The 16,978-nt window shown below is 38.8% G+C and overlaps 1 pseudogene; it reads right to left on the minus strand.

The window, feature by feature from the left end:
• Positions 1-16,978, minus strand: part of LOC115646750 — a 74,557-nt pseudogene that overhangs the window by 13,206 nt on the left and 44,373 nt on the right.

Raw genomic sequence — 16,978 nt, forward strand, 5'->3', positions numbered from 1 at the left:
CTACATCTGCTAAGATAAAGGTAATCAAAATCTCATGCTCCAGGATGTACTCAGGATAAAAGAGATGCATATTCTCTGAAATAAGAGATAGTTTCTCATACAGATCATAATGAAACATTAAATAAGAGAAAAAAAACAAGTAAGAGGTCTGTATCGCTGATAACCTCTCGATGGTATTACATTCAGCAAATTCATCTATTACGAAAAGGAAGAAATAAACTGACCTCAGTCCTGTTAGAAAATAAGCATCATTAGCTGTCTTTGAGCAATAAGTGCAAACTACACAAAATATACAACTGATTCACAACTTCAGCTTTTAGGATTATTGTGGATATCTGTAGTATGAAAACACAGTCTTTGCAAAGCATATTTTATGCATAAAATGTGTAGTTGGTTCCACACATATATGAAAGATTGATGCTATGAAATAATTTAGTATCTATTATATATTAATGTTTTACACTGAATTTTAAAAGGTAAGATCTTGAATTTTTCACAATCTAAAATTCAATGAAAAGAATTTGAATATTTATTTCTAATTTTTGGAAGGACCTTTTGAGCCAAATTTTGAATGGAAAATGCCTCACTTTCAAATGCAAAAGCGTGTATGCATTTGTACATGCACATACTGAGACTGTGTATGCAACCACTGTAATTGCATATCCAAAATGCAAATTGGTATCTAGACAGGTAAAAACCCATGTGTACATGCAGTTGTAATCATGCATGCAAGTGAGCATGTATTTTTGCATATGGCCCTTAGGATTCCACCTGTTTCAATTTAGCCACCGTATTTGTAAAAAGGGAAATTAAAGGATCACACATAAGCTCATTGATATGTTTTATGAAGCAAAATCTAAAATAAAATGTTTGTCTTTCTCCTTTAAAATAGCACAATTCTTTCAAGTAACCATTCTTCCCTCACTAAGAACTAGCAAGACCTGGAAAGCCCTAGACCCTTCGTTGGAGTTGAGAAGCAATGGTGCTGTACAAAAACAGCTTTCCCACCCAATCTCTCCTCCTGAGTAACAGCCCTTCCTCCACCCTCAACCCCATCACTACCACTTGCGCACACATATACAACAGGATAATTTGCAATAAACTACACACTGAAATTCACTACTGCTATTAATGATAATTAATGAGGAACTAGATGAAATGCAAAAGAAGAGCAAGAAAGCAAGTATGAGCATTAGGAAAAGCCAACCCGTACATATAATTATACATTCTACTGGTGTGGTGCATCATTTCAAAGATTTATTCCACAGAATGTTCTAGCTATTGATCCCGACTAAAATGATTTTAGTTATAATCTTTAAGATCTATTATAAAGCTTTAACTTTTTGAATCGCAGTGTCTACCATCATTAAATTATTGTCTGACTCCTTCCTTTGGCTGATCCCCAGATTTCCCGCAACTGTGAAAATTGAAATCAATAAAAATCAAAAAAGAAATGCTTAAACTCACTTTTCAAAAGCTGTGAAAATCTAAATGGATAAAAAAGAACAAACTGATATTGATTGAAATTATAAAAAATATAAATTCTATTAAACTTAATAACTCTAACAACAGATCCCCTAGGAACATCATGGTTGTTACTATGCTGCACACCAAGCATTCAGACAGATAATAGAGGGCTATTTGTACATTCCATGTTCCCTGCACATAGTAGTTTGAGGAAGAGGAACTGCATTTAGAATTACATCAGGAACTATGCAGACATATCCAGTGGTGAAATGGCTATTCCGAGTCAGTAGATCACAGTCTTAACAATTCTTAAATATTATGAAAGATGGACGTTAGCAAATCCCCCGTTAGTTTTGCTAGCTGCAGAAGCTACCATGGCCATTCTCTGCTCCCTAAACCCTTGGCTCATGCCTGGATTCCCTCCTAAATCATGGTAGAAAGCTGGCTGGAAATCCTGTCGCTCCACAGACCTTACATGTAGGGTCTGAATATTGGGTTGGGAGTGCGTGTTTACACAGAGGGAGTAGTAGGTGACTAGAACCACAGACTGGGAGATCTAGTAGTTTCATTGCTGCTTTCATTGTCAGCTCATTGAGCACAGCAGAGTTCCACACTAGCCATAGGCAAGGCATAAGACTTCTCCTGTATCCAGCCTCCTCCATGCTCATGCTGTATGCGCCCCTACATAAACTACGAATCACTTCATCTACCACTGAAGTGAAGTCACCTCTTAATAATAGTACATTGCAAGGCTAAAAGGTACTTTTTGATTTCTACTCAATATTTCGGAAGAGCCTCTGAGCAAAGACCTTAGCACCAGCCATAAACAGTTGGAAGAATCAGGCTGTGTCTGAAGTTTTAGTCTCATTAATATGCACTTCGTGCTGTGCTTTACATAAATCACATGGCCTGCTATCATTTCTCTGTGGTACCGTGCATTTCACTCTTGCTGGCAGCTGAATTAATTCCTGTTTGCAGAAAAAATGAATATTTATAATATGTATTTTAGTTTTCTCACTGTATTTCTATAACACGTTTGTTCAAGGCCTCCAGATTCCTGATGGGTGGGGAAAAAAATCTTTTCTGATGCTAACACAGGTAGAGTCTTTGAAAAGATAAGGGAATAGGGCTATATTGGAGGTAATCAATTGTATGTTCCTTTTCTCTTTCACATAATTGCTGTTGCCAGAAGTGTTTCAGGGTATTTTGCTGGGAACAGAAAGTACAAAAACAGTTCCTTCCCACAACTTGTGCAGTTCTAGGGCTGCTCCAAATTGGTTAAGTGCAACTACCTTCAGCATCTAGAATATTTGGTCCAAATGCACGAGAACAAAGGCCAAAACAGTTTCATTGATTTTAAGGCCAGAAGAGACCAGAAAGATCTAGTCTAATCTCTTGCACAGCACAGGACAAAGAACCAATATATTATTCACTTATAGGAAGAAAGAAAAAAAGATGAGGAGCAAAAGAAATTAGCAACCTGTTTGGAAAATAAAAGCCACATATTCCCCTCCGCCTCTCTCCCTCCCACAGCACAAAGTTCCAATGAGATCCTGCACTACTGAGTCTCACTTGGGGTCTGAGTCAGTCAAAGCTGATTGAAGTCAATGGGAGTATTTCCAATGGATTCACCAGCCTTTGGAGCAACGTGATACATTCAGGTGCCTTGGTAGTATTTTGTTCACACTGAACAGGATTCAAAGATTGGCAAAAAGCTTCCTGCGGCTGAATTATGCAGAAAACACGGTATTTTTTCTGTAATTGCTATGTACTAAAAATATCACCAAAGTGTTTTTATTAATCAAAGCCAACAGCTAGCAGTCATGTCTGCTTTGTTAATCACTGATCACTGGCTGAGGGACTTTTTTTTTTTTTCAAGTGGACTCATAACACAGCACATACTTTACCAAAATAATAATCTGTCTTCCATTTTAGCCTCTCATTTACAGGGGCACATAAGCATATTGTCTGTAACTTTAAATAGAAAAGGTGACATTGTGTAGTGTAAACATTATCTTTGATCTGTATAAATTGGCTATAGTTCTTTGTGCCAACAGCCTCTCCCCCAGACTCTTGATGTGATATTCTCAGTGTTTAATCTTGCTAATAAGATCATTTTATGCAGCCTCAGGGCTAAAGTACATTTCAACACCCACCTGAGGATATAAGTCTCCACTTAGAGCTAATGCCTGCCTTGTGTACCTTCCTCCTCAGCCCTTCTGGTGCTCCTGGTCCGTACGGTACCTGGAGTTCTTAGGAAGAGGAATTCTAGCTCACTCAGTGGGGTGGGGGCACAGCCATGGTCACATACTCTCCCACCCTCTTTTAGGCACCTAACACCTGCCGGGACATTATGGTCATGTGCACAACAGCACAAGATGATGGGGAGCCCTCTGTGCCTTTCCTCACCTTGTGCACCCACTCAAATCAACTTTGATTTTAAAACCAAAGAGGTTTACTCCTACCCTGCACATGCCCTGCAAATCAAAATGATCTGACCAATACCAGCCTGTCTTCTTCTCTCTGCTATCCCCTGTGTGAGGCTGTCACTTCCAGTTTAGCATCCAGGTTTTGAAGACAGAGAAAGAATTAAAGGCTTGCAGACCTCTCCAGAGCCACAGCCAAGGTCAGATGCTCAACACCATTCAAAGAATAAAACTCTTTTGAAAGAGCTGCTGCATCGAAAGACCAGTTCTTCCCCAGTGATTATGCCATCTTGGCTTCTAATCATAAGGACCCCTACATTTCAAATACAATTATCAAGAAAACACAATTAGGGCCAAATTCTGACCTCCGTTGTACCCATGCAACCATTACTTCTATGCCAATTCTGTTCTGTGATTATAAGCGCAGCCAGATGTAGCTCCTATTCTACATCTAAAAGACAATTTGATAATCTAGCCATCACACATTAGCCAAAGCTCCAACAGTCTGAAACTGATCTGTGCAAGCCATCCTATTCTCAGACTAGAGAGTATCCACTCTCATGAACCTAAGTGTGTGAGTGGATTTCTAGATTCCATTGAAGATCTAACTCAGGGGTCTCAAAGTCCCAGCCCGTGGGCCATCTGCAACCCAAGACCTCCCCACTGTGGCCACTGGAGGAGAGATGCATGCAGACACGCTGCTGGCAACGTCTGCTGCAGGCACCGCCTCCCACAGCTCCCATTGGCTATTTAGCTTAACAAAGACAAGGTTAAAGGGGACTTGATTGCAGTGTATAAGTACCCCAGGGAACATATATTTGATAATACCCTCTTCAGTCTATCAGAGAAAGTTTAAGAAGATCCAATGGCTGCAAGTTGAAGATAGACAAATTCAGACTAGAAATAAGGCATACATTTTTAACAGTGAGGGTAATTAGCTATCAGAACAGTTTACCAAGGGTTGTAATGTATTGGCAATTAAAAAAAAATCAATTCTGCCTTGATTTTAAAGACATGCTCCAGTTCAAAAGGAATTATGTTGGGGAAGTTCTATGGCCTGGGATCTACAGGAGGTCAGACTTGATGATCACACTGGTCCTTTCTCGCTTTAGACTCTATGAATTGAGGACTCCCTCAGGCGTGCAGTTTATTTGGACAATTGTCCCTTCCAAAACATTTTTAAATGATGGCAGCTAGGAGGGCATTCTCTAGTTCTCTGCTGAAGCCCATGGGGTTTACCTGTTTGCGAGCTCCCACAGTGGTTTTAGAAGTGGAACACAAATACATACCTCCATGCAGATATCAGAACAGAGCAATAAACAATGCAGTCCACATATATGTTATTTGGTGGTATATTGCAGTAACTAGCTAGTAATAAAAACACCAGTTTACCAACCTCAGGTTCACAAAACAAACATATTAGTGAGGCATTTGTTTCACACTAAATCTTAATAACTTGCTATTGTCATCAGAGCATGTGAGAAAAGCACCACAGGTAGAAATAATTTACTTTCAATTTACATGAGGTTAATGATAATGAATGGATGTTAGTAACTTTTTTTTTTATTATTAAAAATGTTTTTTCTGCACTTGTTCTAAACTTTTTTCTGAACTTGTTCTGCATTTGTTCCATTTCTAAACAAACATTAATATGATCTGGAAAAATTACAGACCGTAATCTGAATGCTTTTAGTTACACTATTGACCTGGAAGCTCAGATAATCAATCAAAGAGAGGCTGATACTAATGGCATCATTTCACTGGCGAAATAGTTGTTTAAAAATGCAGGGCCTGTTCCTACTCCCAGGAACATCAAATGTAAAACTCCAATTGAGTTCAACAGGAGCTAGATTGGGCCCAAACGATACAAAAGTGAGGAATGAGATATGCAGCTGTTTTAGGGACTATGGGAGTTAATCAATGGGAGTTAGGTGCCTAAATCCTTTTCAGGATCTGGGTCTATAAACCTGATCCTACTCTCAGTGATTTCATTGGGGGCCAGATCAGGCTCCAGAGGCACATCTCAAATTTGAAGTCTGCCAGGGTACCGGAGTGAAAATGGCTGATGTCAAGGAGGGGAGGAAATGGCAGTAAAGAGACAGCAGAAGAGAGAATCTATACTTGGAAGGGGGCAGGAGGTACATTGTATTGGGAACCTCTAGCATGAACTGGCTAAATGGAGAAAGAAGCAAGTAGTAGTCATTGTTGTTATGGGGATGCGAAAGGAAGGAAGGAAAGCCTCCTCCTAACCTTCTCTCCACTCCCAGCTATCAGAACTGGCTGTTGGGAAGAGAGAAGCAGCAGTTATGTAGGGAGGAGGCAGCTCTTTCACCTAAATATTTAGCTTCACACTAAAAAGGGTAGGAAAATTATTTGCCTAAATCCAAATGTTATAATTTGGACCAGACTGTGGCTGAAAACTTATCTGAGACCAAATTATGTTACAGCCCTTAATTCTTATGTTTTACAAATAAATATTTGTACCTCCATTCAACTGGAATGAAGGGCTAACTGTTGCCCAGATTTCTTGCACAGCCATTGTGTAAGTGTGACAAGGCAGAGGTTGGGTGGGATTTGTAACATTCAAGAAATAGACTGGTTCCTTTTCATTTATAAATGCTCCAACAAAATATATCAACACATTTTCACTTGGGCCAGATGATCATCAGCTGGTGCATGAAAATTTCAATGGAACTATGCTGAACTGTAGCAAGTGGGAACTTTACTCATTTACATTTTACTGTGAACCCCAAACCATTAATGAATGCAACCAGTAATGAATGCTCCTTCAAAATATGCAGGAAATGGACACAATTGGGCAACATCTTTCAGCAATAATCTTTTGGCAAGAAGACTGTTCCCTGTTCTCTCACTAGACTTCTCACCGTGGCTTATTTCCTCCTCTTAACTCTAGGGATTTCTCTTAAGTATTCCCACTTATCCAGGCCAGCCTGATTATTTATAGTAAGCCAAAGAGAACATCAGTGTTCTAATTACAGTGGGCAATGTGCTGGCCCAACACTTCACGCTGTGCAAGCATTTGGGCACTGCATATTTCTCCAGAGAACCGACTTGTTTCCTTTGAAGCAGATGAAAGTTCTGGAATTGAATTCAGGCATTGCAAGTCCCATGTGTTTCAAAGATTCCAAGGCCAGCAGGGGCTATTGTGATCATTTAGTCTGACTTCCTGTATGACATAGGCCATAGAACTCCCCCAAAATAATTCCTAGAGCAGATCTTTTAGAAAAGTATCCAATCTTGATGTAAAAATTATCAGTAATGAAGAATCCACCACTACCCTTGGTAAACTGTTCCAGTGGTTAATTACTGTCATTGATAAAAATATACATTTTATTTCCCATCTTAACTGGTCTAGCTTCAACTTCCAGCCATTGGATCATGTCATATCTTTCTCTGCTAGACTGAAAAGCACATTATTATATATTTTCCCCGAGATAGGTATATATGGACTGTGATCAAGTCAGCCCTTAATCTTCATTTTTATTAAGTTAAATAGTTTGAGCGCCTTAAGTTTATCACTGTAAGGCCTGTTGTCTAATCCTTTAATCATTCTTGTGGCTCTTGTCTGAACCCTCTCCAATATATCAACATCCTTCTTGAACTGTGGACATCAGAACTGGACACACTGTCCCAGCAGTGGTTGCACCGGTGCCAAAGATATGGGTCAAATAAGCTCTATTCTCCTACTCAACATTCACCTGTTCATGCATCCAAGGATTGCATTAGCCCTTTTGGACACAGTTTTGTTCTAGGAGCTCATATTCAGCATGTTACTCACCACCACCCACAATCTTTTTCAGAGTCACTGCTTCCCAGGATAGAGTCCCCCATCATGTAAGCATAGCCTACATTTTTTTCTTCCGCACAGCATACAAAATAATCCAGACTGCTTTGAATCACTGACCTGTCCTCTTCATTTTTTACCACTCCCCCAGTTTTTGTGTCCACTGCAATCTTTGACAACAATTATTTCATATTTCCTTCTAGGTCATTGATAAAAATGTTAAATAGTGTAGGGCCAAGACCAATCCCTGCAGGACCCTACTAGAAACATATCTGATTGATGATGATTCCCCATTTACAATTATATTTTGAGACCTATCAGTTAGCCAGTTTTGAATCCATTTAATATGTGCCATGTTAATGTTATATCATTCTAGTTCTTTTAATCAAAATGTTATGTGGTACTAAGAAAAACACCTTACAGAAGCCGAAGTATATTACAGTAACACTATTATCTTTATCAACCAAACCTGTGATCTCTTAAAAAAAATAAAAAATGATACCATTAGTTTGACGGGATCTCCTTCCCAGAAACCGATGTTGATTTGCATTAGTTATATATACCCTCCTTTCATTCTTTATTGAGTCCTGTATCAGCTGCTCCATTATCTTGCCTAGGATCAATGTCAAACAGGGCACTGAAGACGGAGTAGGCAGAAACAAGAGGTAAAGTATATGCCCAAGCAAAGCTCCAAACTAGAGCTGAACAGAGGATGGAAGTTCTGTTTTGCAAAAGATATTGAGATATCGAAATTTGGCTTTGTTCTGAATAGGAAGAAAATTCTGAGGTTTGTTTTCTTCCCTTCCATCATTTAAAATATTTCATTTAAACAAAAAATTTTTGTTTCAGTTTCCACTTTTAAAAATTGTGTGTTAGGTTAGACTACATAATACAAAATTTAAATTGCAGAACAAAGAGTCATTTTAAACCAAAAGCATTTTGAAATGAAACATTTCAATGTTTTTGTTCAAATTCTCAAAATGGGATGTTCTGACTGTTGGATTTGTCTGGTTTGCTTTCTGAAAGAAACACAAGTGAAACTGACCAGATTTCACAAAGTGTTTCAATTTTGGCAGAACTGCATATTCCATAAGAATATGGCTCCACTGAAGTTACTCCAACCAGCTCTATTCCAAACTGTTAAGATTTCTTTCCCCACTTTGAACTTTAGAATTCAAAAGTGGGGACCTGCATGAACACTTCTAAGCTTAATTACTAGCTTAGATCTGGTACACTGCCACCAGCCAGAATTTAGTGTCTGGCACACTTTCTGTTCCCCCAAAACCTTCCCTGGGAAACACAGATCCAAACCCCTTGGATCTTAAAACAAGGAGAAATTAACCATCCTCCCTCCTTCCCCCCCAGACTTTCCCCTCCCTGGGTTGCCTTAAGAGGCTTCACACAGATCCAAACTCCTTGGATCTTAAAACAAGGAGGAATTAACCATCCCCCTTCTTTTTTCCCCCACCAATCCCTGGTGAGTTCAGGTCCAATTCCCTTGGATCTTAAAAAAAGGAAAATCAATCAGATTTTTAAAAAGAAAGCTTTTAATTAAGGAAAGAAAAAAATTAGCTCTGTAAAATTAGGATGGAAAATGGTTTACAGGGTACTCAGATTCATATAGACCAGAGGGGACCCCCACTAGCCTTAGATTCAAAGTTACAGCAAACAGAGGTAAAAATCCTTCCAGCAAAAAGAAACATTCACAAGTTGAGAAAACAAACATAAGACTAATCCGCCTTGCCTGGCTATTACTTACAATTTTGACACATGAAAGACTGATTCAGAAAGATTTGGAGAGCCTGGATGTACGTCTGGCCCCTCTTAGTCCCAAGAGCGAACAACGAACAAAACAAAAAGCACAAACAAAGACTTCCCTCCACCAAGATTTGAAAGTATCTTGTCTCCCTATTGGTCCTCTGGTCAGGTGTCAGCCAGGTTTACTGAGCTTCTTAACCCTTTACAGGTAAAAGAGACATTAACCCTTAACCATCTCTTTATGACACAAACAATGCACAAAGCTAACAGAGCCCATCACCTTCCCAATGCAAGCTTGTTCCTCGCACTGTATTCTCCAGTTTAATGTAAATGATTCAGACTGAGGTTCTACCAAATCACTTGAGAGAGACGGATCTTTGTTTTATGTAAGTGGTTTTTTTCAGATTTATCCAAAAGTCAAAGTTCCTCTGGAGAACACCTGTGATTTATCTTTCTGTTTCAAGCTTAGGAGCCCCATTTTTAACATATGGGACAGTGAGATGTGTGGCTCAAAATATCTCACTTCAGAACCTTTTTCCAAATATATCAAAGTTTATCAGATTTGGTCTACATTTCTTCTAATAGACACAATAGTATCCAAGATGCAAAAATCTTTCAAAATATGTTTTAACAGTATAAATGAATTACTCAACCTTGTATTCTCTCAGGATATTGTAGGAGCATAAACATTTTTCAGCTCATTTGTTTAGCCCTGTTTACGCTCAGTAATTCCCTCTCGTCAAAACACAATCCTTTTCCTTTGGTACCGATTCCTGAGCACATAGCATAGGTCTCATTATTTAGCAATTTCTCACTTCTTTAATGTGATCTGATTTTCTTTTTGGTCTAGATAAGGCTACCAAGCTGTTATGAGTAATACTGCAATCTTAAAATGAAACTATATGCTACAAAAAACACTGCAATGCAATGTTACTACACGTCCGTCATTACAAAACAGCGCATCTCTTTGCCTATCAGGATAATATCTATAAAATATCATACTAAGAATGACAGGAATATATTTTGGGTTTCAAATTTTTTGAAAATAGTCAGATAAGTGTTCTCCAGAACTCTAAAGGCAAACAGATGGGGGAAAGTGAGGTATGCAACCCTGAAAACAAGGGGAAAGACAGATGGACCTGGGAGCCAAAAGAAAGACCTGAATACAGAAGGCCAAAATGTAACTCTCTAAGAGTTCCTTAGAAATAACTGGCAACTGTATGTTTAGGTACAGAATTTGCATGCATGCTACAAGTAGTACATTTTTCTACTGAAAGTTTCAAAGTTTTATTGCATTCAGCATATATTTTCCCTTTTAAAGCCAGGTTTTCCAAAGAAATCCTACAGTCTTCCAAAATAGTTTGTAAAATATCAAGAACTTTAAAGAAAAAAAGTCTGAAATTTTCACAAAACGCTAATAAAACTTTTGCCACACCTTTGTTAGCAGAGCCTAAAGAAAAGGTTACAGAAACCTCACAGCTATCACATGAGAGGTTTTGCAGGAACAATTCATTTGCATGTGGTGAAACTGCACAAGGTAACATTGCACACTTGTTTCAGAAACAAATGGGACTGATGATCCTTCCTTTCTCATTCCTCTCTCGGGATCCCTCTAGCACTCTAAATGGTGCTGCCCGTGCAAGCAGAATGTGGCTTGAGAACACAAATTTTCAAATACCTTGACTGTAATAGCCTGCACGTTGCTCATCCTGGTGGGACCTGAGATATGCTGTTCCACTGCTTTTCTGGATTCTTTGACAGTTATCAGAATGAAGGTATAGGGTGTAACAATTACCCCACAAGGGATGATAAAGCAGAAGACAAAGAGAGCTACGGTGTAAGACATTGCCACTGTGTTTACATTTGATGAATGCCAGTCAATGCAACAAGCTGTACCATAGGGCTCTGCTCCATACTCTCCCCAGTGAGCTAGGGGTGAACAGGCAAAAATTGCTGCATAGGCCCATGCGCAGGCTATCAAGATTCATCCATGTTCTTGCCTAAATCTGTTCCCTGGAAGACATGAAACAATCAGTGAAGAACTGCTCGCAATAGTATGATGGATTCTAATTATACAAGCCAGAAAACAATACAAAGGCCCTTTTTATTGGACACTGGGTATTACAATTGTTTACCCTCCCATGCTTGGGAGGAGCCCCCATAAACATCCACAAAGCTATCTCATAGTCTTCCTTCAAATCCCCTATTAAACTCTTCCTTTCCTGTGATGCCTTAACAAGTAAGCAGCAGACATGCTGAGATCACTGCCTATCATGCTGGCCAATATTAGCTCATTGTTTCCCTGTGCTCCCAGTCTGTCACCCCTGTTTTCATTTGTCTTAAACTTAGACTATAAATTCTTTGGGGGCAGGAATTGTCTTAGTTTTCTGTATAGCACCTAGCACAATGGGGTGCTGGTTCAACAAGACTGGTTCTTTTCTGCACAGTATAAATAAATAATATTCACAATATAAATAGTCAAAAAACCTCCTTGTTATTCAAACTAAAGGCACCATAAAATGAGTTTGCAATATTCTGAACTCTAAATAACTGCAAGTTGGGTGGGCTGCAGAGATAAGATGTTTCAGGTCCCATCTTGTTCACCTTTGTCTAAGCGTCTGGAGAAAGGGAGGTTGAAGAGGCAGCATTTCTTGGGAATAAGCTGTGTCAGGAAATCCAGGGAAACAGAATAGAGCAAATACAATACATACACGGGACTTCAGAAAATACTCATCTCTGACACTCAAACCATAACTCTTATTTCCTGATTTCAGTTTGAGATGATTTCTCTTATGCTGTTATGAGGTGCCACTGATGGTATTTCTGCATACAATGAATATACGGTATATCTGAGAGAGACTCGAGCTGATTTTGTACTAAATCAAGCTTTCAGTTCATATGTCCAATAAGTGCAGAGATTTCAGATTATGCTATTTGCAAATCCTCCCTCATATCATGAAGTAAACAAACAATCTTCACTGAAATTCAGTTGACACTGTGTGGAAACATAAAAGATGCAAGGAAATATTCAAGAGAACTTAAAAGAACTCAAACAGATTACCTTAACATGAAAACTGGCACCCTCAGGCTGTTTGGAGTTATGCTGGGAAACCAGACCAGCATAAATTAGTACAGAACTGGGGGAGCGAGGGGTGATTGCAAAGGGGAGTTTCATGGTTACCTTACACCCCTGTTCCTGCAACTTGTGCTGTGCGTTCCTTGGTCATAGTCAAGGACCTGGCTCCCTGCAGCTTCAAAATGTGCTCCATTTTAGAATGGTTCAGACACAGTATGACTTTCAAACACAATGTTAACACTAACGAGTCTAAAGAATGATCACCCCGATTTCAAACTAAAGAAGGGCTGTCACCTAGAGAGATTCTACTAAATGTTTTGCCCCACACAAGTAGCACCAAGTACTTGTAGGTCAGAGTTCATGATCCATGCCTAAAATGTTTATATCTGTCATTTTTCAGTTTATATGATAAGACATTATATGTACTTAAGAGGGATGTTGCAGCTTCAACACACTTTCACATTAATTAACTATTTAACCTCACAATTATAATTTCTTTAAACAATCCAACACCATGCATAGACAAGAAAAGAAATAAGATACTGTTAGTTAGTGTGCATCTTGATTTACGAGAAGGTAATCTTTGTTCTGGAAAATTTATCTCACTAAGCATAAGTAGTTCTGTTGATACTGAATATAAAAGAAAGGGGGCACCATTTGCATGGTTACACTTACTACAATCATGTGCATTTTTCTTGCCACACAACATCTTCAGGGATTTAAAAATCAAATGTAAAACCATCTTCTAAGCTAAAAGTTACCCGGTGAGATTTTAACACAAAAGCAAGTTTATTTTAACAAATTTTAAAACTACAAGAACAGTTTGACCCAAAGGTAAAATCCTGATTAACAGGATCTTTTCCACCTAAAGTTTCACTCTCACAACAATGAGATACTAGAATTTTAAAGCTGTTCTTTGAATAGTAGTAAAATCTGATGCTATATTTGTCTTTTTGATGTTACATTGACTGGCATTCCTCTTATCCTAAGGAGGGTAATAAAGAAAGAACTTGAGTAGATGAACAAAAGAAACCATAAGGAAACATCTGAAAAAGTCAACAGAATATAGTATGCATCTCTACCATTTACAGAAAAATTAAGGTACTGAAATGCTGCTCATACCTGTCAAAGATAATTGTACAAAATGAATCTTAAAAATATTATCAACTTAACCCAACCTTGCTGTCATTTTAACAGTTACCTCATGGTCCTCTTCTGAGTCATTTACCTCAGCATAAGCGGGTTTGGATTTAATAAACTAGGTTTATATAGCACCAAACTCAATTACTGGGGAGAACAGATATATAATCATTTAACACCCCCATGTAACACACCTTTCTATATAAACGTTCTCCAAGATACAGACTAGCCAAGGGCTGTCTTTGTTCAAGAGACAAATACTGAACGATCAGAGAGAAGGAAATTAATTTACCATAAGCTGGAAAACAAATTTTGAGGCAGCACACAGTACTCAGTAATGTTAGTGTTGACAGACTGCAGATTCCAAAAAGTACACCACAAAATGCATAGAACAAGCAAACTTGTTTACCATACAGCCATCTGAAAAACAAACAAAACAAAAACAAGAGTCAAGATTTAGATGCCAGCATTCTTCCTGTAATTCAAAGGCAGATGGTAGAAAGTCCTTTGTAGTGGTCATTATTATAATGTTGACATTTACCATTTGAAAGTAGCAAGCATCACTGTGACGTTAATACTTGGTCGGCAGTTAACTGAAGGAGGATGTTCTTACTGGAATATCCTTGTGCCATTAAGAAAATTGTTGCCTGCCTTCATTTTTGAGGAAAGGTGAGAAGAAAAAAAAAAAGGAGAGGCTGTTCAATACAGCCATTTCTGCCAAGCTGTTTGCCCCTTTTTCTCTGGCACCAGCTGCTAAGAACTCTGGTCTCCTCATTTCTCTTCCTCTGCAACACTTCTAGGCACTGTCTATATGGAGAGTTGCAGCAGTTTAACTAAAGATATGAATTTAAACTGATTTAGTTAAACCAATGCAGTCCCCTGTGTGGACACGTATTTCAGTATAAGAGTAGCTTATTCCAGTTTAATTTAAATAGATTAGAAACTGGTTTAAGATAAACCAAATTAAGCTACCCAAACCAAAATCAGAGTGTCCCCAAGTGTGTGTGTAGAAAAGGACCTGGGGAGGATAAGAGACGCATTCCGAAAGTAGCACTAATTAGGAGAATAGTCCTGCAGTAAGGAGATGGAATCTCATAAATCCCTCTCTCCCTTCCCCCGCTTCCCCAAGTCATAGGGGACAGTTCAAAGAGGTGATCTTATACCGTAGCTCTTGGAAGCAGGTTGCTCAGGAGGTGATACAGTCATGAAAGGAAACCGTCAATAGCCCTGACTGGAGCTAGGCAGGGTGGGGGCGGGTTTTGTGCAAGCTCTCCCACAAGGATCACAATCTGGCTTGAACGACTTCCTCTTGAATCTTGCCATTTAGCTAGATGACATAGTACCTTGCTGCTTCCTCGAGCGGCTCTGCAGGAAATTCCAACATTCAAAGGGGTTTTCCCCCCCCACCCCCCCCCATTCTGAGTGAAAATGAAAAAAGTTTGGAAATTTCCTACGAGATGAAGTTTTCAAAATATTTTGTTCTGATAAAATTCATTCCAATTTTGTTTTTTTTTAATTCTATTATAATGTATGTTTTAAAGTACAATACCTTTCATAACAAAGTCATTTCAAAACAAAACATTTGCAGTGTTCCACCCCCCTGAGGTCATGTTCTGTTTGATCTTTATCAAACCTTTTTCCAACAAAAATTTCATCAAAAAAAATCAACACTTTCTCCAGGAAGGTTCCCCCCCTTCCCGCCTCCATCCTCCAGCCATTTTGTGTGGATTTCAACATGCTGTGAGCACACCTCCTGGATGGGGCCCAAAAGGGGAATGCCATCTCGTGAATCCTGCTGGGACATAGACAGGAGTTAGGCACAGAGCTGATGGGCAGGTCAGGACTTGGCTATGGGCATGTTCAGCCACTGAAATGTAGGCACCTAAAGTCTCCAAGGCACCTACAGGGCTCGGCAGCAGCAGCTGAGCTGATGTTTTGCAAATGCCATTTGCTCTTAAATGTTGGACTTCAGCACCCAAAGCGGCAGCTAGGTATCTAAATCCCTTTGATCTGAATAAATTAGACTCGGGGGGGTGGCTAGATTCACATTCTCCGCCATCCTCTGAGCACCCCCTTTTTCCTCTCCACAATCCCAAAAAGCTTTCATGGGAAAATTCAACAGCATACCAAATACTGTCCTGGATCCAGAAAGGGCATTTATTAGAGATTCTGAGCCCCATGTAAAGATCACAAAAGCCAGGTATTATGGAATACTATTAGATTAAATTTGCAAGGATGAGGGAGGTAGAGGCAAGAGAAAGAAGAGCTAAACTGCAAAGAAATCCAGTTGTGAACTGGACATTAACCATAACTTTAAGTCCCAGGTTTAAATTTAATCCCCAGGAGTCATTTACAGCCTCAGATTTGTTTTAAAAACCCCACAAATCTAATATGCAAACAGCTACATTCCAATAGCTTTTACAATTCCTCCCACAGAAGATTTCAGACAGCAGGTAGAGTGATTGTATGGAAGAAATATCCCAAGCCCCTTTCCCAAGAGGAATACAAATTGCAATGGCCTCAGACTAGAAAACTAAATGCAGCCAGCAGCTCAGAAAGCTGCTCTTACGTAACATGCTTCTCTCAATCTCTGTAATTAATCTTCCTTGTCCTTTCTACAAAAATGGCAAAATAATTCAATCCTCTCTGCTGGCAGAGGCCTTCAGTCTGTGCAGAGGATGTTAAATACTATTTGCATATTGAACAAACCTGTGAGAAAGGCTGGATGTAACAGCTAGAGGGTACAAGGTCAGAGTCATACCAAGGTCACTGATGGCAAGGTTGATCATGAAGTATTCTGCTGGTTTTAATAAATTCTTTTTCTTGTAGGAAACATACAGAAGAATACTGTTGCCACACAAGGAGCATATTCCTATAGGGGAATATAAAATAAAAAAGAGGAATTCATTACTTTCATTTATTGGCTTTTCATTTTTAATACTCTTTGCAAGAAGTAATGCATTACCAACCTAGTCAGTGTTTATGGGATGATCTTTTTTCGATGATGAAATTAATTCAACTCAATTTTTTTTGACCACTTAATACTCCTTATTTGGTATATCTTCCCAGGAATGCCTTATTTAAAACTCATTTGCGATAATGATTAAGGAAACGAAGTGAATCATGGAGAAATGAACTTAAATGATATCTCTATTATCCCCAGATTAAAAAGATCATTTTCTTAGGATCTGATATAATTTTAGTAGACGATATACTATTTCCAACATTCCAACAGGAATAACAGGGAAAGAATATTAATTTGCTCTCCAGCTCTGAAGGAGTAGGATAAAACCTTGTTCTTATAGT

The sequence above is a fragment of the Gopherus evgoodei genome, chromosome 2, assembly GCF_007399415.2.
Source record: "Gopherus evgoodei ecotype Sinaloan lineage chromosome 2, rGopEvg1_v1.p, whole genome shotgun sequence".
Lineage (NCBI taxonomy): Eukaryota > Metazoa > Chordata > Testudines > Testudinidae > Gopherus > Gopherus evgoodei.